We start from the raw sequence: 26290 nt of genomic DNA on the forward strand, positions 1-26290 counted from the left end.
TACATGTCAGCCCATTTCCTAACTCCTGACACACCCATGCTCCTGGTCTCACCCCACATGTCTGAAGAGATCCCTGGAATGGTAATATGTGTACCCAGATATTCCCTCCTCTCCACACACAGACTAACAATAGTAATCCAGTGTGCTTCACCCTTTCCTATGGTATGCCATTGTCATAGTACATCTGACTGCATGGACGTCAGGTCATTTAATACACTGTCTTATAGTTTCTAAGCCCTGTTATCACCTGTAGATTGCTTCCCATGTGAAAGGTACTGTTGGCCATTTGAACTCAAAACTCACCTACAGGACTTGTGATAAATTGATGCAGCACACACCTGTGAGCACTTCCATGCAAACCACCCATTTGAACATGCACTGCCCTTGCAGATGCTTGGAACAGCATAGGAGTTGCCATTTTGTCGATTACACTGTTATTCATTGCTGGAAAATAAGCTGTGTAACACAGCCCTTGGGTTTTGTGTCACCTTCCAAAACACAGGACAAACACAGTTTCCCATGTCAACTGTCTTGTTCTTCCTCAGACTAGTGTAAGTCAGACCACTGAGTATGTACCTTTTGAAATTGCTGGATCCTGACTGACCCTGTATCCTGTCAGCCTGACTGGCACCTGGCTGTGCATTACCCTAAAGGTTTCTTGTGGCTACATATGTACCACACTTGGTTTCCCAAACCTCACATTCCTCAGGGGGTATTTTGTCAGGTGCTTCCTCAATGCATACCCAAATACATTGTAAAGCATCATCTGCTTTTTAATTGTACCATAATTGTAAAATTGTCTTTGAATACCAAAATCATGGCCTATCCCTTGTCTGGGTCTCATGTATGCATGAACAACAAAGTGTGACAGTGTACCTGGGCTGTATGCAGGGATTGGGTATGGTGTCTCCAGCAGAACCAGCAACCTCTGATAATGTGCATGAAAATTCCACACATGTTAGGACCCTGACAGTTCACACGCTGAATCAGATTGCTCACAACACATTGATGGCCTGTGCTTGCTAAATAGCTTTGAGATTAATCAACACAGAGGCTATGATGTTCCCAGATGCAGTGGGAACTTTACAGGCCAACCTGTGTACAAATGTTGTAATGAGACCTGCCGGAACATGACTCCTGAGATATGATCTCACTCACACTCAGCACACCAAGGTTGCCCTGTTGACAGTCTCATAACACGTCTGCAGTGACAGGGTGGGACCATCCCCATGTAGGTTCTCATGTCCTCATTGGCTTTACTTCCATTGATCTCCGAAGGAATACTCATTAGATACAGGAATAGCTGTCACTGACTCATGATGAGACCTGGACGTAACTGTGTCAACGTAGACCCCTAAAAATATATAGGATCAACATTGGACCACACACATGAACCAGACACCTCTGTGCAATTCATCATTGGAAATATGTGGCCATGTGCTGCCTCATCTGCTGGTCCACCACTGCCACAGGAGAGTTGTGGCTCAGCCATATGACCAGAAGTGTGGGGTGAAATTACAGTTGTGGGTCACCTTTGGCTTTCCGTGTCAATAACATGGTACCCACTTAGTCTGTACATGTGGCTGACTCATGGTGGGTTCCCCAACAAGTGCCTAGGAAGCAGTTTCCAAATTTCCAGGACATTCCAGAACAAGCCTCTTCCATCTATCTGGTGAATGCTTTGTCATTTGTGGTGTCTACATTACCCAAAATCTTGGAAGTGCACACAACAGATGTTGCTACCTGTATGACTAACACATGTCCTCTCTCATTTCCACACTGACTTGCATCTAAGGTTTGGACACATTGGCTTCACATTCATGCAAGCATATTTTCAATAATGCATCTTGTGATGCACTCACTCTGGGTCAACAACTACATTAGTAGCCAATGCACACACATTGAGCCAAAGGCATTGAAGTATTGTACTTATGTGCGTCAACTTGCTATACTCTCCTGACGCCAAACATGCCCAATTTGTGCAATACATGTATGTAAGCCACACATATGGACATCTAGTGCGTCAGCCAAGAGTGAAAATCATGTTAAGGAAGTAGCGGATCTTGGTCCGCAGCAGTATGATGTCTCACATGTGCCCATACACCGTCAAGACCAAAGTGGGTGCAATCAGCCTATCTCAGTTGTGTCACAAATGTAACATAACATTAAAATGGTAACATGACCAAAACTCAGTTAATGCCCTGAAATTTTGACGCAATAGCGTCAAAAAATGACGCTTATGCCTGAAAAATGACACATTATGACCTGAAACTTGGTTAAGTTTTAGACTATTTCCAAATATATGGATGTGGCCTCATTTTTACTCCTGTGCGTCGAAAAAAATGATGCCCAGACTGTATGTGACAATTTTTTTGACGCCTAACGATAAAAAACGGCCACCATTTTATGCAGGAAGTCATGTAATAGGATGTCCTGGTTACAGATTATGTACAGTGGGTGTACTTTCACTTTCATTTTGCAGTCTGTGATTCTTCTAGACTGTGTGGCTGTGTTCAGAGTTTTGTCCAGTCAAATTGTGCTTTTGTCTCCTGTGTGGTCTATAACTTGTCATTTTGTGAATAAAATATTGTTGTTGTATCCTGTCTGAGTGTTTATTGTGTACTATTGTCTAGTATTGTATTGTATTTGTTGTTTTTGGGAGTCTGTTGTGGGTAGTGATAGTTTGGGGATAGTTGGGCTCTTTTTGTTGTTTAGTTTAGGTTTTTCTTATTCTACTTTTCCCCTATTCTCCTCTATCCCCTATTACCCATTTTTGTGCTAAGATGTTGGGTAGGCCACGTCTTGGCAAGATGGGTGAGGAGGAGCTTGGGGGTTTCATATGGCTGGTGTGCCATTTCCTCCCCCTCATGATTGAGGCAGGTGAGCGGGTGATACAGGGGTATCACACCGAGGTACGGAGGCCCTGGTGGGGAAAGCTTGCAACGCGTCTATCGGACCCCAAGGAATGACCACCAGATGAAGCACCGCTGGACAGACCTCATCTCCAGGAAGCAAGATCTGTTGGACCACCGGGGAATTGTGATTGGTGGCCCTGTTGGTGAATACAAATCATGTAAATGTGCACGATTAAATGCTCTGTAGTGACATCAGATGATTTGTACAATATCTGCCGGCAATGTTGTTGAGTGTGTGGAATGCTTTGGAAAAATACAGGGTCATTGAGGGACTATGTTAAGGACCACAATTGCTAGCTGTCAGGTAGCAAGTACTCTGCAAACTTACTGAATACTTTTGCTTAATGTAAGTTGGTGCCGCCTTTGTGTCAAACAGCAACACAAATCAGGAACCAATTATGTATACATAGGTCATATTTGCCTGTGAGGAATAGATTTTCAAAATTATTGCCAACATTTGTTGACACAACAGCTAGACTGACTTTCGAAACACTACTTGATGCTGATAATGAGTGCAGGCTTCAAATCAATTGATGATAGCAATGTGGCCCAAACATGTCTCATGTGTGTCTGGTGAGTGTGTAAGGCAAGCGAACACGGAAGTTCTATAAATCTTAGGGATTATTGTGGTCCTTTGTTATTTCGGATAGATGTCAGATCTGGATTTGGAGACATAGGAAAAAAGTGCAAGGTGCCCTCAGCTAACATCTTAGACTGGTATTTGGTATTTGTTGTTCCACCTTTTGTTTACGGATGGCTGGCCAAAGGTATGCACATGGGTTCATATATCTAAGGTTGGTGCAACTCATCATAGCTGGGCCACATCAAATGAAGAAACTGTAACAACATGAGGACTTTCAACTGTCCTACCCCTCTGTACATTGTACCTGTGTGTCATACATTTGTCATGGCCACAATGGCTGGTTGGATGGTAATGCACTCTTCAAGGAAATTGGCTTTGGATGTCTCCCTTGGATACACATGATGAGACAAATACACTCCATTATTATGTCTGCTCACTAATGAAGGAGCATGTTTGCCACCATATGATAGTTAGGGCCACTGCATGTGTGCAGATGTGTGTGTGAATTTCACAGGAGACCCATGGTATGTACGTGTTAGCCGTGCTATATCGGATGCAGTATCATCATGTCTGAGTAGCTTTACTTACTTATGTAATCTTACACATAGTATTTGTCTTTGGAATTGTTGGACAGTGCACAGAATTTGAGCACATTTCTCCCTTCCATGCCTTACAGAGTGACCCGCACCCTACACTGTGGGCGAGGTGGCTTCATTTGAGGACCCAGACAACTCCAGTAGGTGTTGATATGTCTGTTATGTGTTGTGTTTGCTGGTGATGTGTGATGGACTCCTGTGTGTTGAAAACATAGCAAGGTGTGATGCGCTGGCCCATCATTTGTCTTGTTCCATGAGTGGGATTTCACTTTATCACCATTTTAGAGTTGGCCAATGCTTATCCTATTGTCTTATTTAGGGATTCTAGGTCAGTCCTGTAGGCCCTGCAATGTGAATGGGAATGAGTCATGTGGATAACACTTGTATCAGTAAGAGTTGCACTGAACCTAATCTGTGATTTAGTCAGCCAGTCAGACCCACATTCTCCCAGAATGGGGCTGCAAAATGCTTACCCACAGACGTCTGCTTCCCTATTCACTAATGTACTTATTAAACTGTAGGTTGAACTTCCTAGCAGAATGTAGCTCCACATGTAGTGCTACGAGTATGTGGCACTTGAGTGCAATGGCCTAGGTGTGCATGCAAATCATGGCCAGGGGTGTTCTTGCATCTCTGTGTCAGTTGTTAGTCATCGCTTACTGGAAGTATATGATGTGGACAAAGGTCTGCATTACCAGACATGTGTGGCGCTGGGATTGGTCAAGGATTTGATGTCTCCTATTTGTAGATACACCTTACCTGTAGTGTGTGTGGAGCCAAACACATGTCCAGCTTTCATAAGCTTCCTGGGTGTCCATGTTGTTTGAAATTGTTAGTTGTTTCTCCACCCCCCCACCCTCAAACACAGGCATGGGTTTGTGAATAGTGTACCTAGGACTGATGATACAAGTTTGGTACACAGACATGTAAATCAGTGAATCTTTTGTCTGAACCTAATATACACACTCATGTTTCGCACATGAGTACTATACTAGCAAGTCCATTTACAACTTGCAGATGATGTGGCCCTAGATTTCCATCCCGTACAATGACATTTGTAGCCCTGGCATTGGCGGAGGATGTGCTGCATCATTGTTAGCTGACCACTGGCAGAACTCTAATGCCAAAATATGCCAGTTCTTTACCCATCTTGTAGGGTTTGGATGTCCTACGTGTGATACGACCTTTGTAGGCTGGCCTGCCATGTACTTCCTCAGGGACATTCAATGATCTGTATGATGATATGAGCTGTTACAAGTACAGTCGATGTATTGTCTGATTTACTTCTTGTGCCATTTCACACAATGCAGTTCCTAATGTAATTTTTTTCATCTGTCTTCACAGCTGCAAGTATGATAACCATCCAGGTGCAGGAATTCCAAAGGCGGGCAATGTGGTAGCAGCATATACTGCAGGTAGAGTCGGGGTACCGAAGAATGGGCTGCAGATACCGAAATTAACGGGCCTCCGGAGCCTGGAGGGCATTCCAACAGGGTGGCCCTTCTTTGCCCACCACAGCCACCACCAGCACCACCACCACTACCACCCAGGTGGCACCAGCAACAGCTGTGACCGTTGTGGCAACAACATCAGCAGGTGCTCCAGGACCTAGCACAGGACCACCTGCAGGGCAGCCCACAGACATTGACCCTACACAGCCCAGCACTTCCTCAGCTGGCACACAGACCGCCCCATCTGCAGCTATTGACCCTGCTGCTTTTGTGTCCTGAGAAAAATGAGTCGCATGCGGCAGGATGTTCTCCATATTAACCGGCGGGTGCAGTCCATTATGCGGACCTTCTGGAGGGCTAACCTATAGACATTTTGATGGACATGAGTCCCTCCCCTACCCTCCCTCCACTTTCCTTATTCCTATACTTTGTGGGTTTAGGGGGCATAGTGTTAGGTTAGTAGAGGCTGTTAGTTTAGTTAGTGTTAGTGGGTGGGGGTTGGGGGGTCCTGATTATTTCTACTGTTTCTTTTTTAGTGTGTTGGCAATGTTCGTGTTATTGTGTGTTTTGAAAAACAAAATAACAAAAGAAATTATAAAAATCTTAAAATAAAAAATTACACAAAAATATAAATTTGTTTAGTATAGGATAGTATGTGTTTAGGTTAGTATTTGTTGTCCTCCATGTGTCCCGTCTCATAAGGGGGGTTGATGTTTAGAACATTTTGTTACATGTGATAAGTAAGTTTAGCTTAGGTTAGTTAGGGACAGTTGTGGGTAATTAGTAGTTAGGGTAGATTAGGGTAAGTAAGGCTTTTCCCCTAGTTTTCTCTTCTGTTTTTACAGTTTAATAAATATGTAGTAAACCCTTTACAGTATGTGTGAAATGCTTGTAGATCAGGGCCTTGGCATGAGTGTACATGATTTCTTTTGTATTACAATTTGTGTCCTATGCTACAAACAAATCCCAAATTAGCTGTAACACTTGCAGATACTACAAAGCTACCTTGCAAAGATTAGACCATTCATTGCAACCACCAATCACAGTTACTATGGATACCAACGTGTTTTTTGCAATAAGTATGTTTTCAATGTCACATACAGTGCTTCCAGATTTGGTATTGGGGACACTGTGTCATGTCTGACTGCAGTGTGATGTTCAAGGAAACCCTTATAAGCTGAGTGGCAGTAAGCACTCTTGTAGTATCGTGTTCATGACTCACATAGATCATTTGTGACACTGTTCAGCATGATTACTTATTTGGATGTAAACTCAGATACCTTCATTCATGCAGATTTTTGACTGCTTAGATTTGTGGGCAATGTTATATGTGTTAGTTTTGCATGGAGGCAACATTTTGCTGGCACTATTTAATGGATTAGATATCCCTTGAGGAAGCATTATTCTGTCCAACCCCGCATTATGGTTTCTCTTTTCCTGGCCATCTTTTCCTTGGTCCTGCGCTTGCAGTCATTCCAGCGTTTCTTGCACTCAATGACTGTTCTGCGTTCTTCTGCCACACTGTTAATCTTGTCAACAATTTGTTGCCATATTGCCTCTCTCCTACTGATTGGCAACTTTGAGGTGACAGTTGGTGCTGGTGTTCCGTCACCTCTTTTACCAGGATTTCCTGCTCCTTTGCACTGAAGCAACACTTTCTTTTCTTCTTCTCCCTGTCCTGGTTCTTGTGTGGGTCTCCTGGCTGGTTCCTGGTCTGTTGTCATCTCCCTGGGGTCTGTACAGGCATCTGGAATCCATTTTGGCTCTCCTATGCTGAAATGGCTGTGTTTGTGGTGAATTTTGATGCTACTGCGTCAACAAACGCCGCATATCCGGTTTGCGGTGTCGTAAATCAACCCACAGTCATTTCCGCCGCGTTAACGTCGTTTTCCTTTATGACGTGACGCTGCGGTGTGTGTAAAAAAAAAATACTTACACCTGTGGTTTGCGCTGCTGTGTGTCAAAGTATAAATTTGATGCCCGCACGGCGCACCAAAATGGCATTAACCGGCGGTAATATTTTTGACGCAAAACTGCGCCGGTGCAGTTTTGCGTCAAAAATTATAAATATGGGCCTAGGTCTCCCTGGACATAGTATTTCTTGTCCTAGTCATCGTGGCTCTGGTCACTCTAGTCCTCAGTAGCCCACCTTCTGGTCTATATTCCCTCTCATATTTGTCATCTTCCTCCTCCCATTGGTCCTACTTCCTTTCCCCAGTGCCCCCACATTCAATGACTTTAGTCAGGTACATCCTATCATGCAGTTTTTTTTAAATTTAAATATTTATTTTGCTGAAACAGCACTGCCAAGGACAGAAAATAGATCTCAGTAGAGATAGGAACTTGCTCACTTAACACACTGCTTGGCATGTTACAAATTCAAACTACCATTCCCAAGATAGGTTATGCATGTGGCTAAAGTGTCAGTGTGGCTGGAGGGGCCTCTCATGCCATGAGACCAGTAAGCATCTATGCCTGAAACCCACTCTGCTGGGTAAACATTTTGAACAAGTTAGTTTATTTACAGGCAACATAACTCCTCCTGTGAGGTATCTTGCTTACCTGTCTCCAGCTTTCACTTCCCCATTGTACAGAAGCCCCATTACTGTGTCTCATTCAATGTACCTCCTGAAAATGTTCCACAACATTGTGCCCCAGCACCAATTGCATACTGTATGTGTGCCTCCCTCTAGGCCCAGATTCCACCTGTTGCTGCTTGTCAACTGCTTTGGTGTTGCCAGGTATGAAATACTAAGCAAGCACAACCTACCTTAAAAAGAAGCCGAAAGCTACCATAAGTCCTTCAATAATAGGCCAAAAAAAAGCCCAGCCCTCAAAAGTCAACAAAAGGAGGATCACAAACATTTAAAAAAATGTATTCTCTTGAGTGAAAAACACACACATTTATGTTGGATGCTTCAAAACCTTACTCACTATTCTTTGCAGGCAGTCCAACAGCCCTAGACTGCAGTGCAAAACATCTGTATGCCATATCCTGAAGCTTCTGAAATAGAAATTTTGTTCCTACATTTATTATCTGAATATTAAAATGATATCAATGTTTTTTATTGAAAATAGTTTACTGTTTGTTTCATCTGTAAACAACTTGGTTTAATTCATGCACTTACCTTTGTTCAAACTATTGTGTGTTTGTATATACACTTACACTCAAATGCCTCACAATCTTGCATCCTCATTACAAGATAGCTACGGCCCTGCTATTGCTTGTTGTCCCTTTTTTCTTCACGGCTCTGTAAATAAAGACCTCTTTCACACTATTTATCGAGCCACCTGTCAAAGTGTGCATCATATCTACTATTTAGATATGATGCAGCCAGCTAAACAGCAGATATTATGAACTATTTTGACAGTTGTCAGGTGATAGTGGAGCTAATGCTCTAATAGGCTGAAGGCTGTGGAAATAGCCACTTCCTACCTGCCTTTGTCACAAAAATCTGCAGAAATCCGCACTCAATGTTTACAGCTTTGGATAGGTGCAAATTTTGGAATTTGAGAAATTCACAAAGGGTTCCCAGAGTACAACTGGCATTGGCAACAGTCACAGATTTCGAGGTGTACCCTGTAAAACAATTCTGAATTTGCACTTGCCACTATATGGAGGCATTCCAGATGCTTAGTTGCATATAGTACAGTGAACAATTTCACTTGCCGATATGCTTAGCTTTTGTATTATGGCATTTTCCTTTTTCAAGGGGAAAATATTTTTCCCCACTTTAGGAGGCTGGCCACCTACACCCAGTACACCCTGATCAATTTGGTGTGGCTTCACATTCCCATTCATAATATGCAAAGAGATTTATGTTTCCTCTTTAAGAAGTTGATCAGTAAGCATTTCTAGGTCAGGAATGGGTCGAAAAAATATCTCTAAGTACTCACAGACTGTCTAGTAAACAGATCTACAAGTCAGCAGCTGTTCTCCCTAAGGATGGAGGAGCATCACCCTGCCTGCTGTGAGTGCCACAGGCACATATAAATAAATAATGGTCATATAACAGGCAGCAAGTGTCAGGGTGTGATGGGGGGCGGGGTGGGGCTCATGGTAGCATCAGGATGACATGTGAGGCTGGTAGCTAGTACGGAGTGCGCATGCCAAATTAGCCGGCTGTCTTGCAATGGCCAGCCCAACATGCGCACTTCAGACCACACCAGTCCCAGAGGTGTCAAACTACCTTGGGGTTGCAGGCACAGGCCCCTAGGCCCAAAAGAAGTGCTGTCTTAGTCTGCTCAAACCAATCCTGGTGCTTCTGGTATCCTGATGAGAGAAGCTCTAGGACTGGTTTGGTTCATGTTGACTATAGGAAGTCATCCACCTTCTTTTAATTCCCTTCACTGTGGTGTTACCCAGCAGCAAAGCTCGATCAGTCCTGAGCACGTGCAAGTGCACACCAGCCTCTGCAGGCACTTTAAGCGGTAAGCTTAAATAAAGAAACAGTAATGCATGTGTTTGCTATGCTTTCTTACCTGAGGAAGAGGGGTAGAAGGCTAATTAATTTGCTGGGGCAAGGGGTTATGTCTGCCGGTAGCTCTGTCACACGTTCAACATGTCTGGTTCTATTCAAGCATACTGCCAAATACAAACACAGAGAATTAAAAAAAGAGACAGAATGCACAAGGCAAAAACCTGCGAGAAGGATCAGGCTCTTTCGAGATAGTGATAAAAGCAGAGCACTACATGGCAAGCATGATTCATATGCTCAAGGAGTTCCAAGAAAGGAATCGCATTTCACGCCTTTAAAGCTCCATTGATAGAGTGCTCTGTTTTAGTAGATTTGGAACAGCACTCCCAAAAAAAACCAGAATGATTGGCAGGGCCAACTGGTTCAGCACATGGCATGGAAAGGTCCTAGTCATTTAGTACTGTGTGTAATGTACACCATTTTAACACCATATAGGGACGTAGCCAGGGGTGGCTCCTCCATTAGGGGGAGGAGCGTTGCCCCCCCCACCGCCAGCAGCTGCAAAACCTTTCAAAGAAAAGGATAATAAACTATGTTTATTATTCTTTTCTTTGAAAGGGGCAGGGCCACGGGGTGATGAGCACTGAGGGGGAGCATGTATGCTTGGCTGACCATCTCGGGCACACAGGACAAAGGGATTTCTCCAGCCTACACAAGCTCCCAGTCTGCCTGGGAGCGTCCTGGCTGGGCGCTCCTAGCCAATCCTGATGCTGCCTTGAGCAGCGTCAGGATTGGCGCAGGGCAGGCTGGAAGCCTGTGCCAGCAGCAACGAAGTGGGAGAGAGGAGTGGCGCGTGGCGGAGAAGGTACGTTTAAAAAAAAAAATCTTTAATACATTTTAATGTATTAATGCCCCCAACCCCCGCGCCCCTCTGCCTCACCCCCAGGAATCCTTGTGAGCCGCTACTGGAAGTAGCGTGTTGCAGATATACTGCTTTTAAATACTGTCTATAGGACATGAACAGCTGACAACATTAGCTGTGCTCGGCTTGAACAGGACTACTGACCGCCTTAAACAAACCCTTGCCTTCTGATGAGATGGATACATAATGCCACGCCATTAGGAGTATGGCTAATGGGAAAGTCCCTGGGTAGGCCAATTTCAAGGCAGAGGTTTTTGAAAGCATTTAGGAATCTCTTCGTCCAACCCTTCCAGGAGGTCTACAGTAAAGTGAGTCACATAAATGAGTCCTGTATGCCTCTGCACTCCAGGTGCCCCAGTTAGAGTAGTTTTGCCCAAGCAGGCTCCTGATCAGAACGGCGCTCTCAGTACAGCATTTAATGCAGTGTGGCTGCAGTCTGCAGTGCAGCTTTCATTTGTTTCAGTTATAATGTACCCATTTTGGAATTGGAAAGATGGAGCAACTGATTTCTGAGAGGGCGATTGAACGAAGTGGAAAAACATCTCAAGTCATAAAATGGAAATTACATCTTGTGATATGATACCCTGTCTTTAAATGCTGCGCGGTTCATCCATCTGCAAATCTTCTATTAGATGTGTTGCACCACTCAGCTAAAATGGCCCCACTAACATGTTTTGTACAATTTAAATAAGATTTAGTGCTCTTGTTTTGAAAGTGTATGTTCCAGATAAAAAGTTAGGAACATTGTAAATTAAAATGGGAACCAATTAGACAAAACACGGTTAGGTTTGCATGTCACATTTAAATTAGTTTGTTTTCACTAATATGTCATCTATTTGAGCACTTTGTTTCATCAAATCAAAAGCTTAGTGAAATTCTACAAGATCACAGAAGCCCAGGCAGCCACAGTGCTGACACGTGAGGGCTGCACAGTTGGATACAGTAATGACTGTTCCAGGAACAAGTGATGTGATCTTTGCATTGCCTGGATGCGCTTGCTGCTTAAGGGCTTAACTTTGCACAACATTTCTCTGGCCTCTTCCTCAAGACTCTGATGGCCACCTCAGCTCCCCCGCTTCCCCCCCACCCCTACAAAAGTCTCAAACATGTGTGTCCTATTCGTACCACTGTGCACTAGCATAATGCACTGCCTGTTAGAATCATCAAGGGCAAAAGCTATGCCTCATCCCAGCTACCTCAATGCATGTCACCACACGTATATAGTAAGGTTGTGTTTAGCTGATTTAAAAAAATGGCATTTCTGTGGCCAGAAATTGTTAGTTGCAGACCTCAGCTTGCCATACAATCTCTTTTCTCTTGTACAGTGCATACTTTGAACTGAGTCACCTCCAAGCATTAATAATGGGCCACCATTGAGAGCTCTGGAGCAAAGGCTGGAGGTAGTGCAAATTTCTCACAGTGCCCGTCGGGGTCAAAAAGGTGTTCAGAATACTTGGTCATCCAATACTTGTTCTCTTTCCTGAATAAACAGCGCAATGGTCACATATTCCAGTTGCAAGTGTGATTCTGTGCAACAATGCCTGAAGGAGGAGGTGCACATATGCCAAAATATTGAGAAGGCAAAAGTAAATGAAAATACAGTGCTTACACTTGAGTCTGTGAGTTGTGTGTTTGCGGTTTGTGAAGTGAAGGAGATGCGAGGAAGTACATTCAGGAGCCAGTGAAAGGAGGCTGCTGAAGTCTGATAATGTGTGTCATACCTGGATATTTGTGCAGGGTCATCTTCAGACTTTGTGCCTCCTTCCTCCTATTTATTTTGACCAGCATTTGTTCGTTTTAGGACTCTGAGCACTTTACCACTGGTAGCCAGTGCTCAAGTGCATATGCTCTCGGTCTAAATTGTATTGATGATTGGCTTCTCCATGATTGGCTTATTTGATTTACTAGTAAGTCCCTAGTAAAATGCACTAGAGGTGCCCAGGGCCTGTAAATCAAATGCTACTAGTGGGTCAGCAGCACTGATTGTGCCACCCACATAAGTAACCCTGTAAACATGTCTCAGACCTGCCACTTCAGTGTCTGTGTGTGCAGTCTTGCACTGCTGATTCGACCTGGCTAGAGTACCCACTTGCCAGGCCCAAACCTTCCCTTCTACTACATGTATGGTAAGCCCAAGGTAGGCCCCTGGGCAGGGTGCAGTGTATTTATAAGGTAGGACCTGTACTGGTGCGTTTTACATGTCCTGAAAGTGAAATACTGCCAAATTTGTTTCAAGGGCCATCACTCCCATAGGTTAACATGGGGACTGCCTTTAAATATCTCTTAAGTGCAGTTTCCCATTGGGAGCCGATAGAGACCTGGAGTTTGAGGTCTCTGAACTCACAATTTAAAAATAAATCTTTTGGTAGAGTTGGTTTTTAGATTGTCTGTTTGAAAATGGCACTTTTAGAAAGTGGGCTTATTCTTGCTTAACCATTGTGTGCCTCTGCCTGCTTGTGGCGTGGCACCAAAACTGTGGAGCAGGGACTTCGAGTCCCAGAAAGGAGCAGAGGAGGCAGGGGCGGAGCCTTAACTGACGTGCGCGATTAAGCGCTGATTATTGCATTGCCGTGCGGGACGTGTGGCACCAGAACTGTAGAGCAGGGTCTTCGAGTCCCAGAAAGGAGCAGAGGAGGCTTGGGGCGGAACCTTTCCTGACGTGCGCTATTAAGCGCTGATTATTGCATTGCCACGCGGCCACGCCCGGGCAAAGCCTGGGCCGAGGACAGGCTCGTCCTTCACCCGTCATTGACCAAAAGAGGCCGGTTTGGGCCACCCCTCTTAATCCTGCTCAGCCGGTGAGTGTTTTGACATTATCTCGCTATTTAAAGACATCTGCCCCAAAGCTTTATTGTTTCATGCTTCCCTATCTAGTTAGCAATCATTATCCTATCATTTAATTGTGGCTGTAGCTGGCCTGCTGCCTCCTAGATAAATCTCCCTTGACATACTGTGAGGATGGGCAGGAGAAGGGCCCTACAAACTGGGGACCAGAATGGAGGAGGGAAGGGAAGCACAAACACAACTCTGGACTCTTTTCTTGCCAGAGCTGTAGGGGTAGTCACTAAAAAGATTGACTGGTTTTCTCTGGAAATGAGTGACTGGTGCCAAATCTCCACTGAAAGTGAGACTCTGGGGCTGCTGGATGTTCAGGTTGGTCCCTCACGGAGAGCGCAAGATGCTGTATCTGAAAACTTGCTGCCTGAAAGACGGGGGCAAATAGTTTGACTGCGACCTTAAGGAAAAGTAAGAGGCTCTTGATGGTGTGCAAGGACCTTAGGGATATCCTCTTTGTTAGAAGAATTGATTGGGTTGGGCCGCGGGTGAAAGTGGGAAACAGGGATTGTATTATTATAAATTGCAGATACTCTGGTCTGGCCCAGCGACTCCTTTCTACACAAAGCTTGGCTTCCCAGAGAGAGAAAGGGCAAAATTGGTATGGTCCCTTTGGGTTTCTTTTATAATCATGCACGGCAGCCTCCTGAGTCTGGTGAGATCCCGTTTGAGAATCTTAGGAATCTACATCAAGGACAGGGTGCCTCACAGATAACCAGTCTGAGGAATGATATTACCAGCATCACGGATCTGGAGGGGGTGGATTAACGCTATGCAGGGAGACACACTGAGGTCATGGTAGAACCCTCAAATGCTATTATGACCATGGATGTGCAGGGTTGAAATTCCACAGAGTGCTGTCTTATTTCTTGGAATGTAGCTCGGTACGATACTAAGTTATTAGAGCATGAATGGTGCCCGACTCAGTATGATTTTATTTAACTTCAAGAAACCTGGTCGGATGGGCAAGCTGCCTGGAATGGTTATCCCAGGTTTGCAGCCCCGGCTACTCAGCCTGAATGAGGTCACACCAAAGGGGGTTTAGTTACTTTAATCCGATTTTCTAAAACAGCGAGAGCATATCAAATCAATTGTAACCATCAGGGTATATTGATTGTGTGGGTAGTTTTTCCTAATAAATTGAATGTCCTGTTGCTAAACTTCTATAATGCTGTTTGGAACTCTGGGTGTCAAATCAGGGTCCTTTTTACAGTTCTCCAGACACTGAAGTGCAGAATGGAGGAGGCTGGTGTGGAATTCTGTGCTGTTGTGGCAGGAGATTTTAATGCCAAGGTAGGGTGATATGCACAGTGGTGATTCCTTTTGAGGTGGATCAAGAGGTATATATAGCTGATGGATCACAGGACCCTAGGGGCAGAAATTTAATTAAGGGCCTATGAAGCCTGGGCCTTATGAACATTTGCAACATCGATGTTGTGGGTACTTATCATGTCCCAACATTTATAGGTAGAGGGGTAGGTACAACAATTGACTATATCTTTGTTTCCCCATCTTTAAAGAATTTAGTTAGGTATGGGGAGGTGGTTGAGAAGTATTTTAGTGACCATAACCCCCTTACGGTCCCTTTCAATTTCCCAGAGATTTTATACAAACCAGGATGGGGAGTGCCAGTTTCGGTGAGGACAAAAGATCAGGGTAGGAGACTTGGTTGGAGACAGGTAAATATCTAAGAAGTAGTAGAAAGGGAGGTGGGTGACAACCTAAATCTGATCATGGGTACACTTCTGGCAGAAACTCCCAGCTCAGGGGAAGATTTGGATGCTATGCTTAGAATGAATAAAGCTTTTAAAGATTGTTTGACTGTAGCCGCTCAGTCCTCCCGTAAGTATAAGGGTGGTTGGTTCAGTAAGCCCTGTTATAAGGCTAAGAAATCTCTGAGGAAGGCCTTAAAAGAGCACCCTAGATAAGGCCTAAGTTAGAGAAGCGAGAGCTCAGTATAAATCTGTCTTGAGGGTAAGGAAGCTGAAGCTTAAGGAGCTAGCCTGGGAGAGACTGGAATGTGCACTAGATTGAAAGAACCCTGGCCTGTTCTAGAAAGTTGTTAATAGGGGGTTTTATTGAATCAGAAACATCTGAGGGTCTGGGCTGTAATATCACCTCGAGGCTTGGGTTAGCCATTTCTGTAGAATTTCTCAAGAGAGTCCTTTAGGAGCTAATGGGGGGGGGATATGAAGATCACCCTAATTTAGCTATCAGGTTTACACTCCAAGAGGTAAAGGAGGCATTGCATGGTAGCGCTAGCAACAAAGCTCCAGGTCCAGACACAATCCCAATAGATCTTTTTAAATCTTGCCCCCAGTTATGGGCACCCATTCTGCTAAATGTCCTTATTGCTACAGTTAGTGTGGGTAATCCAGATACCTGGAGATCGGCTTGTATTATTCCTGTGTACAAAAAGGGGGACCAGAATGATCCCAAGTCGTATCGGCCAATTTCTCTTCTTGATTCTTCGGCCAAAATTTTGAGCCAGATTACCTTAATGCGTATTGAGACTTAGATGGCCAAAAATGCAATTCTGAGCCTGGTACAATATGGTTTTAGGGAAGGGCTTGGTACCCAGGAACAGTGCCTAAATTTGCTGATGGTGACTGGGAAAGATACTCAAGCAAGGAAATGCACTCTATATCTTGCATTTATGGATCTTAGTTGTGCCTTTGATAAGGTCAATCGGTCTAAGCTGTGGGAGAAGCTTACCCGGCTGGGAATAGACCCCTTAATTGTGGAGTTGCTTCGGTACCTCCACCAAGGAACATATGCAAATATAAGGGTTGGGATAAATGGGGAATGCTCGGATGCTTTTGAGCTAAGCAGGGGTGTGAGCCAGGGATGTGTCTTGGCTCCTACCCTTTTTCTTTTTTATACTAATGGGCTTTCCTATTTTTTGGTGGAACGCTGTAAGAATGCTCCTAAAATTTATGGTAAGAGCGTCCAGGATTGTTTTTTGCGGATGACGCTGTGCTTATGGCCGGCACTATTAATGGCCTTCGAGAGGCAGTTAGAGCTTATGAAATGTTTATGTCAGCTCGACCTAGAGGTAAATTGCAATAAATCACACTTTATGGTGTATGGCAAACCATTCAGCAGGGTGGGGAGGCTGAAAATTAACGAGCAAGTAATCAGTAAAGTTCAGGAATTCCCCTATTTAGGGGTTAATTTCGATGACAAGGGTTCCTGGAAATCTTGTATTTCCAAGAGAGGGGCGCTTTTCAATACAACAGTTGGTGCCACTTTCAAGTTTGCTGCCAGGGTGGGTAATAAACCTGTTAAGGCCCTGCTCGAAGTACATAGGCGAAAGTGTCTCCCAGTCTTGCTGTACGTTGCTCCATTGTGGGGGTATACAGAAAACAGGGCCCCTGCTATAGAGGAAAATCGCTTCTGCAGGAGGTTGTTAGGAGTTGGCCAAAATATCTTCAGTTTCTGTTTGCATGCTGACTTGGCCTTAAACTTTATAGAAGATACCATCAAGATTGCTCCCCTTATGTTATGGATCTCTATTTGGACCAATGAGTTTGCCGCCTTCAATAGAGAGATTTTGTGGGATTGCATGGCAAGTGAGTGTGCAAAGGATATTCCCTGGCTGATGCATATTAGAAAAGTATCTTATGTACTGGGGGCCGGATATGTACGAGGCTCCAGAGAGTCTAACCAGCTCTGACAAACACTGGGCAAAGGAGAATTTCTCCAAAATTGTGGGGGTTAAGAGGGCGGAGGAGGAATTAAGGAAAAAATCAGTAAGGGATTTTATAATGTTAAAGATGGGGGTGGGTCCTGAGGCTTATCTTTTGGAGATAAGAAATGTGAGGGAAAGGACTCTTATCTCGTGATTCTGTTTAGGGCTTATTAGAAGCAATCTGTGTTTTCCGCTAGGCCAGTTTGATGAAAAAGTTAAAAACCATGCCCTTGTGATGGAGTTTCTCTGCGTACCTTAATTCATTTTACTTTGTTCTGTGGTTTTATGTTCCCTTTAGGCTTCGCTATTTACTCTCCATACTGACATCTATGGGTTTTGTGCAATACTGTCCAGCCTTCCTGTGGCTGTGTATGGCATTGGATGCGCTAGTGTGGCGAGGGGTGGGGTCTTTACTAAAGGGAGTTATAACCTGGCGGAACAATTTAGAGGCTTTTTAAATGAGTGTTAATCTGTAATTTTATCGAAATATTATCTTTTTTAATAAACTTTGGAACGTAATTTTAATATGTGTAAAATGGCTAGTAGGATATAAAATTTGTTTAATGAATTGTTCTTAATCTTTGTTTGAAGTATTTATTGGATAGGATAGGTGTAGGAATGTATTTTTGATAATGATTTTGAGAGTGCTATGTATTGTGTTGCTAATTTATTTGTATGGTTGATAATTTTCATACAGAATAAAGTATTTCAGTGAGGTATGTTTTACATGTCCTGATAGTGAAATACTGCCACATTTGTTTCAATGGCCATCACACCCATAGCTTAACATGGGGACTGCCTTTAAATATCTCTTAAGTGTAGTTTCCCATTGGGAGCAGATGGATATTTGGAGTTTGAAGTCTCTGAACTCACATTTGAGATGGTTTTTAGATTGTTTGTTTGAAAACGCCGCTTTTAGAAAGTGGGCATATTCTTGCTTAATAATTTTGTGCCTCTGCCTGCTTGTGGAATCCACGTCTGGGTCACATTGACAGTTGGGCTGTTTGTGAATTCCCTGTAGACATTGACACAAAGGGAACTGAGTTGTTTCTTGCATATCCTGAAGAGTCTCCTGGGCTAGAGTGGGGAGAGAGAGGACCTGGCACCTGCACCCGAAAGGGATGTGCCTGTCATCACACAATGCAGTCTCCAACCCCATGGTGAGAGTCTGGAGCCAGCCTGGGCAAGTCAGGATCTTGTAAACAACAGAGACTTTCCTTTGAAATTTGCCTACTTCAAAGGCAGAAATGAGAGTAAGTACTGGACCCAAAACCCAAGACTTTTAGATTACTTCTGGATCAAGAGTAACCTCTGCTAAGGAGAAGAGCTTGATGCTTGAGGTGGACCTGCCGCTCTGTCTGTTGCTTTGCTGTGCTGGCCTGCTGCTGCTGCTTCTGCCTTTAGAGGGAAAGAACTGGGCCTTGCTTTCTGAAATCCTGCAAGGGCTTGGACTGAGCTTGACTTGTCTGAAGTCTCAGGGACATCAAAGACTTCATCTGCCAGTGCCTGGGCTCTTCTGCTGAGAGTCCAGACTTGCTAAGTGGTGCCAAATCCAATTCCTGAACACTTAGAAGTGGAAACTGGTAACCTGTAGGAAAAAATTCCACACACTTCATTGTGCGCGTCAGAAAAATCAATGCAGCGCCTGTCCTGCGGCTGAAAATTACAGCCTAATTTGTTTTGACAATATTTAATGAAACTCCACTGGCGCCGATCTGGGGAACACTTGAGCTGCCATGCGCCACTCGAAGGAGGGTGTTTGGGGTTAGAGGCAGTGATGCTTTGGGAAGGACCAGTTCTCATACTCTCTTCAGTGTATCCCGGCCAACCACTGCCAATACCTTTACCAGGCTCAGTCCAGTTAACTAGGGAGCCGCCCATTGGAGCTGGGCTGCAAGTAGTGCAAAAAAATCAGAGCCCTCAGTCCACAGCTATCTGTGGGTAACTGTAACTGAGAAAAAAACAGTCTCCGTCTTCCAGTATTCCATGTCGAGTCACCCGACATTCCGACCAGGATTTCGAATACTTTGCGGAAGATGGAAATGGGTAGGTTCCCAAAGTGATAGAGTAATGTCTGGAGCATCTCCATCTTGGATAACGCAACCTGGCCTTGAACAATGATAGGAAGCAACTTCCAAAATGTGATTTGAGGTTGAAGAGCAGAGATGGCTCTCATTAAATTGACCTCAAGGAGATCAGGAGTCGAGTGAAACATAATAATGCTCAGGTATCGGAATGTATGGGCCTCCCATTTAATCTGGAGGTTATTTACAGTAATTGGGTAAATTGTGCATTCCTAATATAGGGGAAATAAGCTGGTTTTCAACCAGTTAAGTCCCAGGATTTAGGCAATCTTAGTCCCTCAGCTTTTGTGCTATAGCGTCTACACCTTCTTGTATGTCACAGACACATCTGAGTACATCATCGGCATACAATTATACTGCATGGGTTTCATCTTTTAAATGAATTCTCCAGGCCCTTCATGTTTAAGCCTTGCTGCTCAAATCCATAGCTAAAGGTTTTACAAATGAGCCTAACTCGGCACAGTATATTACACAATAAGGGTGAACAGCCACACCATACATTAATCCCAAATCCTCACAATAAAGAATTATCTTTTTCAAAAAGGATGTTGATGATTTCTCTGATATACGGAACCAGCTCAATATGTCTTGCTTGGACTATTTTCACTGGGCAGAGGGATCTCAATGGTGATGGTCTCATCAATGGAAATCTCACAAAAAAAATTAATGGGGGGATGGCACGATTCACTGATATAGAGAATGCAAAGAGGCATTTAAAAGGTATGGAGCATTACTTTAGACCAATTTGTTTCCTCCCGAATTGTCTAAGATGAAAATATGTTTTTGTTGACTTATTTTTAAATTAGAGGTTCCTATGTAATGTTAGCCTATACTTGGTGTATTCTTTAGGGTCCTTCCACCACAGTCTCATAAATCTCCTCACCCTATCTGTATCCATTGAATCTCTTAATTAAACCAGGTTTGGGATTTACATGGTCTTTTGTAATAAAAAACATGTCAGAGGGTTGAATTGATTGGCAAATCTGATCAGTGTACTATGATACTACTCTGTCACGTGTACAATATTTCATCCTGCTGGACAATTTACATACTAATGAACCAGGCCAATTTATCCACAGAAAGGGCTCGAGGGTCCCAAAATGATACAGATCCCAGGCATGTGGAAATCAGTGTCCACTAAAAGTAACTGATCTTAAAAAAAATGATCATACCTGTATACTTATGCACAATACCTTTCTGATATATATATCTAGGTACTGTAAAGGCAAGCTTCTTGCCAATGAAATATATGATTTACAGAATGCAATGACATATCAAAAGTGTACAACATATTTTGTGCATGAATTTACCAGCAGTAACGTATGGAGCAGAAGTCAAGGTACAAACATAGGCCCTTATTACAACATTGGCGTTAAATGGTGCTTACCGCCGTGCAGAAGACCGCCAACACACCGCCGCAACCGTGGAAATCCGCCACAGCTATTATGACCCACAGCACGGAATCCGCCAAAATTCAGACACCCACACAAGTCTGCCACACCAAAGGTCAGTGATAAACTGGCGAAAACAAATCCTCCACCGTCACGCCAACAGAAATACGCCCACACTATCACAACACACGAATCCACGCAGCGGTCTTTCAACCGCGGTATTCCATTGGCGGTACACATCGCTGCGCTCAAAATACACACACATCTACAAAACACAGCCACATTGGACAATCAAAATAAACACACCTGATACACATACACACACCACTCCCACACACCCAATACAATATAAAACACACACCCACATCACCCACAAACCCCTTTGACAAAAATACTGAAAGAAGGCCAGAGAGAGACACTACAAATTACTACTAAGCATCCACAGGCACACCAGACCATCACCCACATAACTTCCACGCACCTCACACAACACACCACTACATTTCACCACACTTATCACCACACACCCCACCCCACACATCACCCACGCTATCCCAAGGCACGGCAAAGACACCCCAGGTTCTCAGAGGAGGAGCTCAGGGTCATGGTGGAGGAAATCGTCCGGGTAGAGCTACAGCTATTCGGATCACAGGTGCAGCACACCTCCATAGTTAGGAAGATGGAGCTATGGCGAAGAATATTGGACAGGGTCAACGCAGTGGGACAGCACCAAGAAATCAGGATGACATCAGGAAGAGGTGGAACGACCTACGGCGGAAGGTGCGTTCTGTGGTTTCAAGACATCACCTTTCGGTTCAGCGGACTGGCGGCGGACCCCCACCTCCTCCCCCACACCTAACAACATGGGAGGAGCAGGTCTTGACAATTCTGCATCCTGAGGGCCTTGCAGGAGTAGATGGAGGATTAGACTCAGGTAAGTCAAATCTTAACTATTACATCCCCCACCCTACCTGCATGCCATCACATACCCCCACCCACACCCGCACCACCATTACTCCAACTCCTCACAAATGTCCCAATTTCGCAAACCACCCATCCCCAACACCAAGCCCTGCATGCAACAACAAAGCATGGACATACCCATACACCTCCCTAAACCATCATCACACAAGGTCCCACACAGGAATGCAAGCACTGGGGTACACAGTGACCCACCAATTGAACACTATGGCACACTCAGATGTAATAAACATCCTTTTATACCCCTGCAGAACCCCTACCCAACGTCACCGGACAGGAGGGTCCACACATGTCCACACCACCAACAGAAGAGGCCCACAGTGATGACAGCAGCTCTGTCCAACTGGATCTAGATGACCAGCCCGGCCCATCGGGGACCTCGGGACAGTCGGTTCCCATCACACAGTCACAGGCCACTACAGAGCTTCCACCCTCTGGATACCACCACAGCACCCATCCAGCAGGCCCATACCTCTTTCCCCAGGACACATCAAGCAGCAGTGTGTCCACCACTACAGGGAACCCAGGCTAACCCACCACCCCAACAACAACAGGGACCTGGGGGCAGTGGTAGTGGGCACACAGACCAGGGGACGGAGGCCCAGGAACACAGGGGAACTGGGAGGGCTGCTGTGTGACAGTGGGAGGACAGGCCAAGGGAACCCACTCTCCACGAGGCCCTCTCCTCCATCATGGGAGCCTACCACCACTCCCAGGAGACAATGGCAATGATACTAGCCAAGTTTCAGGACACCCAGCGCCTGCAGGAGGAACAGTATTTGGGCTTCAGGGAGGAACTCAGAACCATCAATTCCACCCTGGGCACCATCGTAGGGGTGCTGAAGGAAGTACTCAACACCAGGAGGGACACTGTGGCACTACAAGGGGCCCCTGACACTACCATGGACGATAAACTGCCCACCACCTCCGCAACCGCTAGTGAACAGGACGCCCCGCCACAGGACCCCCACACCAGCACCCCACCCCCTGCAGAGGGAGAACCACCCCGCAAACCGTCCCTGAGATCCAGGACAAAGACAGAGAACGATGCCAAGACCCCGCGCCAAGAAATGAGACCACCCTGAATGTAATCTTTCTGTCCCACTTTGTCACCCTGTCCATCCTCAAACTGCCCCAGCTCCACTTCCTATGCCCATTTGATCAATGCACCTGTGAGACTAATAGACTGGACTCTACCATGGACATTCCTCCACCATCACCCCAGACCATTTTACAACGCCCTACAATATTTAGCACTTAAATAAACACCCTTGAAGCACAAAACAATCTGGAGTCAGTCTGTGATTTCGAAATAGTGTATTAGCAATTACAATGACAAAATGCTTTTACAATTGTAATGTCAACATACCTATGTCACACAGCTGTAGTCCATGAGGAAACAACGCAGATGCCACACAATGGGACCCACATCTGTGAAATCATAAGAGAAAGTGACAACTCAGTGACAATACACTGGGTGAAAACGACAGACAGTAGAGAGGTAGTAGTGTTAAAGTACAGGTAGTAGGCAGGTCTGTACCCTTAGCTGTGTCTCACTGGAAATATTGCAGGATCACCGAGTTCCTGTTGTCCATGTCCTCTTCTTCTGCTTCCTCGTCTTCACTGTCCACAGGCTCCACAGCTGCAACAACACCGCCATCTGGACCATCCTCCTGCAGAAAAGGCACCTGTTGTTGTAAAGCTAAGTTGTGAAGCATACAGCAGGCCACGATGATCTGGCACACCTTCTTTGGTGAGTAGAATAGGGATCCACCTGTCATATGAAGGCACCCGAACCTGGCCTTCAGGAGGCCAAAGGTCCGTTCGATAAATCGCTGCGTTCGCCCATGCGCCTCATTGTAGCGTTCTTCTGCCCTTGTCCTGGGATTCCTCAAAGGGGTCAGTAGCCATTGCATTTTGGGGTAACCAGAATCACCTGCAAATGGCGAGGGACAACTGTTAGACACACATTAACCCTTAGGGATATCCCCAGACCCAGACAACCATTCCCACTGTCTTGCTTCCAGGTGCTCACCTAATAGCCACACACGGTGCCTCTGGAGTTGCCCCATCACATCAGGGATGCTACTATTCCGCAGGATGTAGGCGTCATGCACTGAACCAGGGAACTTGGCATTCACATGGAAGATGTACTGGTCTGCTAAACACACCATCTGCACATTCATGGAATGATAACTCTTCCGGTTTCTGTACACCTGTTCACTCCTTCTGGGGGGGACCAAAGCCACATGTGTCCCATCAATGGCACCTATGATGTTGGGGCTATGTCCCAGGGCATAGAAATCACCTTTCACTGTAGGCAAATCCTCCACCTGAGGGAAAACGATGTAGCTCTGCATGTGTTTCAGCAGGGCAGACAACACTCTGGAAAACACGTTGGAAAACATAGGCTGGGACATCCCTGATGCTATGGCCACTGTTGTTTGAAATGACCCACTTGCAAGGAAATGGAGCACTGACAGCACCTGCACTTGAGGGGGGATTCCTGTGGGATGGTGGATAGCTGACATCAGGTCTGGCTCCACCTGGGTACACAGTTCCAGGATTGTGGCACGGTCAAGCCTGTAGGTGATGATCACATGTCTTTTCTCCATTGTCGACAGGTCCACCAGTGGTCTTTACACCGGAGGATGCCGCCATCTCCTCACATGTCCCAGCGGACGGTGCCTATGAAGGACAAAAGCGAGCACAGAGTTAACCATCTCAGAGGTACGTTCCCACAGCTTACAGAGAACACGGATCCTAATTTGAAAAGTGGCCTGTATGTGTGTTGAGTCTAGGCCTATGTATGTGTGAAGCAGTTAAAAATGAAGCCATGTGGGCCCCTGAAATGGCGGCTGCCTGACCTCTAAAGTGGGACAATGGGATGTGAGGTAACTCCGCTGGCGTTGTACACCATCACGGTAGGCGGTCGAAGACCACGGCGCAATGCTGCATTGGTTAGCATTGGACCCTATGGGTCCCAGGAGCCAATGACGATGTACGCCGGTGGAGACGGTACGCACTGCCGTGGACGTGACCGCCATTTTCTATCTGTTCAATCACTCGATACCTGATCTTCAACAGGAGAGGACCTACACTGGAAGTGCTGCTGTGACCTCGGTCTGGAAGAGACAATGGCTTGAGTGTCTGGGGAAAGAGCCCTTGCCTTCACATCGGAGGAGTTGGAGAAACTCCTGGATGGGGTCCTCCCCCAGTACACGCTACTCTACGGTCCTCCAGACAAACAGGTAAGTACACTGGGAGCATGCTGTATGGGCTATGCCTGAGTGGAGTGGGGTGGATGAAAGATGGGGGGGGGAGATTAATGTGTGCAAGAAACAACGGTGAATGCATGTGCCACATGGCAAGGGTAGTGATGGGGGCCAATGACTGTGACGGTGCAGTTGGTAATAAAGTTTCTCTTCCCCCTGTACAATTCATGTAGGTCAGCGCCCACCAGAAAAAATATATTTGGCGTGCCATCGCCAAGGATGTCCGGACCTTGGGGGTCTACCACAGACGGAGCACACACTGCCGGAAAATATAGGATGATATTCTCTGCTGGAGCAAGAAAACTGCGGAGGCTCAGCTGGGGATGGCCTCCCAACGTGGGAGGGGTGCTGTAGGAATGTACCATCTTGCCTGGCTTGTTACCCCCATATTTCAATGTATATATGTTGTTTTAGTGTATGTGTCACTGGGACCCTGCCAGCCAGGGCCCAAGTGCTCATAAGTGTGCCCTGTATGTATTCCCTGTGTGATGACTAACTGTCTCACTGAGGCTCTGCTAACCAGAACCTCAGTGGTTATGCTCTCTCATTGCTTTCCAAATTGTCACTAACAGGCTAGTGACCAATTTCACCAATTCACATTGGCATACTGGAACACCCTTATAATTCCCTGGTATATGGTACTGAGGTACTCAGGGTATTGGGGTTCCAGGAGATCCATATGGGCTGCAGCATTTCTTTTGCCACCCATAGGGAGCTCTGACAATTCTTACACAGGCCTGCCACTGCAGCCTGAGTGAAATAACGCCCACGTTATTTCACAGCCATTTACCACTGCACTTAAGTAACTTATAAGTCACCTATATGTCTAACCTTTACCTGGTAAAGGTTGGGTGCTAAGTTACTTAGTGTGTGGGCACCCTGGCACTAGCCAAGGTGCCCCCACATTGTTCAGGGCAAATTCCCCGGACTTTGTGAGTGCGGGGACACCATTACACGCGTGCACTATACATCGGTCACTACCTATGTACAGCGTCACAATTGTAACACCGAACATGGCCATGTAACATGTCTAAGATCATGGAATTGTCACCCCAATGCCATTCTGGCATTGGTGAGACAATTCCACGATCCCCAAGTCTCTAGCACAGACCCGGGTACTGCCAAACTACCTTTCCCGGGGTTTCACT

Source organism: Pleurodeles waltl, chromosome 10, assembly GCF_031143425.1.
Source record: "Pleurodeles waltl isolate 20211129_DDA chromosome 10, aPleWal1.hap1.20221129, whole genome shotgun sequence".
NCBI lineage: Eukaryota > Metazoa > Chordata > Amphibia > Caudata > Salamandridae > Pleurodeles > Pleurodeles waltl.